We start from the raw sequence: 3413 nt of genomic DNA, 5'->3' as shown, positions 1-3413 counted from the left end.
CCTGAGATGAGCCGTGTTACTGAATATATGTCTGTGAGTAGGAACACAAAGCAAGAAGGTAAATAGATGACTCTGTCAATGAATCTCTAGTTGTACAGGTGTTGTATTTGATGAAGCAACCTATTTCACATTTCAGTTTTGTAACAAGAATGTGAGGAAGAGAACCTCAAACACACAAACTAATTGATCAATTCAACAGTCTCTCTTGTGTCAATTCACCCCTCAGCCCCAATCTTCCTCATCCAACTGCAGGTCTTACTCTGCATTGGTCAATTGACTAACTTTCACTGGACTATCGTGGCCAACCCATCAATGTTGAGACATCACCATGAACAACATATTCACACTCCTCATTTATTGTTGATCCTAATTAACAGATTGGTTAGTGGCTCTCTAAAGAATGGACAACACTTGCCCTTCCAAAAGTCACCATCCCTTTCACAAAATATCATCTAGCATGAAATGCCTCCAATTCACTTTGCCACTAGTTCAGGTTTTATTCTAAAGTGAAAATAACAACATCATTTCAGAATGGTTTGAGCATCATTAATAGATGGTGGATAGGTGATGTTTCAGATCGAGACCCTTCTTGTGAGTCTGAAGAAGGGTCACGACCCGAAACATCACCTATACATGTCCTCCAGAGATGCTGCCTGACCTGCAGAAGTACTCCAGCACTTTGTGTCCCTTTGTGTATTAACCAGCATCTGCAGTTCTTTGTTTCCACCTCAGACAGAATCAGAATCAGGTTTTATTTTCCAAGTCTGTTTTGCAACATACGATGAATTTCATTGGCCAGGTCAGTCATACAATTAGAAAGGAACAGACACAAAAACACATTTTAACATGAACATCCACCACAGTGACTCCTACACATTCCTCACTGTGATGGAAGGAGAAATAAAGTTCAAGTCCTTCACTAGTGTTCTTCCTCGGCCATGGGCCTCGAGCCTCCGTTAACGGGATGATCATAACTCCCGTAGCCGGTGGTGTTCGGGCCCTCCACGTTGAGGCGTTCAGCATCTATGGAGGGAAAGCAATGATCAGCGTTTCGTATCGTGACCCTGCATTGACTTAAATCATCATTTTTCAAATACAAATAAATTCTTTGTTTCCAACTTATTTCCACAGATACAGAGGAAGGTATTCACTATGGATCCATCTCCTTCCAGCCTAAAGCAACTGGTGGTAAAATGACTTTATTTAAATATGTTTTAATCTTTTATCACAGTGAGGATTATTGGCACAGAGTAGTCTGAAACCCTGCTGTCTTTGCCCACCTTACAACAGCATCAGGCATTCCTGGGATAAAGTCCCTCACTCTGCTCATCAACATGAAGTGGGACAGTCAGCTGAGGCTCAGTTAGGAGCCCAACCTTCTCCGAGTGTGTTCTGGTTCCCTAAACTACAGGGAGTGTGTTCTGATCCCCTAACCTACTCTGTGGGCTCTGGTCCCCTAGCCTACTCTGTGGGCTCTGGTCCCCTAGCCTACACTGAATGGGTACAATAGCCACTCCAGGGATCCAACCAGTGACATCCAGGCCACTGTTACAACTCTGTTGTGCATTGGCGTTGGTGATGGGGAGTGAAACCAAGACACCATTTATGTCCATCTGAAGAACATTCTTCTGCACAACTCCTGACTGAGCTTGAAGTGATATTGATTAGTAGGGCTGGATGTTACAATCCCTAAGGTTCTTCACCACAACTGACACCCGATATTCTTGGGGGTGACCACTAGGTGATTTTGCTACCAACCAGACACATCTTCAGTTGTGTACCTCAACATCACTGGGTGTTTCGGCCTTTTATCACAAGACACCCACCCTCAGTCAAGGCAGGCCCACCGCAGGGTGATCAGCCCTGGGTGTGTGTCTTATGGTTAGCCTCTAGATGGTCAGTCACGTGGCAACCCAGACAGCATCTTTTCTCTTCAGCCACAGCCAGTGACTGCTCCATTCTGCTTTTATCCTTCCATCTTCCTCTCTACCGCTGACTGTGGCCGGTTGGGCTCTGGACTCGTGTCCGTCGGTAGGACAGTACTTGGTTGAGATTCACCTGGGGTGCTGATACCCTGTGGACTGTGGTGGTCAACCTGCCACTGGGCTTCACTCGACTGGTTTGGCCTTCCTCTTAGAAGGTCATGGTCAATGCGAGGCCCCACACCAAGCTCTCCCAGGCACTTTTCCCTGCCCTGGTGGATCTTGAGACCCTTCTCTGATGTTATCTTGTCCCAGCCACAGATGCAGCTTTGTAGCTTATGTCCTGCCAGGGCTGCTGCTCTGTCAATTGCTGTGCTAGTTCACTTGTTCATAGTCGATTCCTTCTGTAGCAATATAAGGGTGTCTTGTTCATGGTGACCATTCCTGCAGCTCACTGTAAATGCAGAGGTATGACAGATGGGTTTTCTGGAATTCAATGTCTTGTTGATCCACTGCCAGGAAGAGCAAAATGTAGTAAGCGTTAGACGTTAATATTCCATTTGTCGTTTCCTTTGTCAACATCATCCACCAATGTCATTTTTAATTGTGATATTTGCATTTATTACAGGCAACAGCGATAATACACTGTCCTCCAATCAAGCATCAGGCACTGTATGTATATTGATTCATGTTGTTGAAATCCCAGATCGTACAAGTATGAATTAAAGCTGTAATCTGTTTACTGATCTAAACAGCGACAACAGCAACGGAAATACAATGGTATATCTTTCTCTTTCAGAACCTTGTTTCTTCAAAGGAAGATGAGTCTGTCATCTATGCTGAAACAGCAAAAAAATAAACATGAAGAGAGTGGAAAGTAAAGGCTTGGACTTTGACAAGTGCAACGTTGCCATTTTTTTAATTGAATTTTTTACTTCATCTATATAACTAAAACTAAGATCTTGACCACTTTCTGACTTTCTATTTCGTGATTTCTGAAAGAACGCCGCCACTTACGGCTGTGATTTTTGGCCACCTCGCTCAGAGTCCCCCTCCGCTGAGCTGGACCGGAGGCTTTTCCCCACCGATGGAAAATCAGAGAGTTGTTAATGTTTTAGTATTGATTGTGAGTGTGTGTGAGTGTGTGTGAGTGTGTGTGTGAGTGTGTGTGTGTGTGTGTGTGTGTGTATGTGAGTGTGTGAGTGTGTGTGAGTGTGTGAGTGTGTGTGTGTGTGTGTGTGTGGGTTTTCAGAAAATGTTTTGGTTGTAAATGTTTGCAAATTTGGAGACTTTAAACATTTGAATCATTCGGTTTCCACGCTATGTTTACCACTTTCTGAAGTTGCTTGGCATTTTAGTATTGGTTGTGTGTGTGTGTGTGTGTGTCAGTGTGTGAGTGACTGTGTGTGTGTGACTGTGTGAGTGTGTGACTGTGTGAGTGTGTGTCTGTGTGTGTCTGTGTCTGTGTGTGTCTGTGTGTGTGTGTGTCTG

At 44.3% G+C, this 3413-nt stretch overlaps 1 long non-coding RNA gene across 1 annotated transcript; it reads left to right on the top strand.

Moving 5' to 3' along the window:
* On the top strand, positions 1–2836 carry LOC116969669. Its single transcript, XR_004410891.1, has 4 exons — positions 1–58; positions 1132–1188; positions 2551–2594; positions 2722–2836. It is a non-coding gene; the product is annotated as an uncharacterized LOC116969669 (long non-coding RNA).
* The last annotated feature ends 577 nt before the right edge of the window (positions 2837–3413 follow it).

Source organism: Amblyraja radiata, unplaced genomic scaffold (assembly GCF_010909765.2).
Source record: "Amblyraja radiata isolate CabotCenter1 unplaced genomic scaffold, sAmbRad1.1.pri S99, whole genome shotgun sequence".
Lineage (NCBI taxonomy): Eukaryota > Metazoa > Chordata > Chondrichthyes > Rajiformes > Rajidae > Amblyraja > Amblyraja radiata.
Note: the sequence above shows the minus strand (reverse complement) of the source record. Positions and strands in the feature narration are given on the sequence as shown.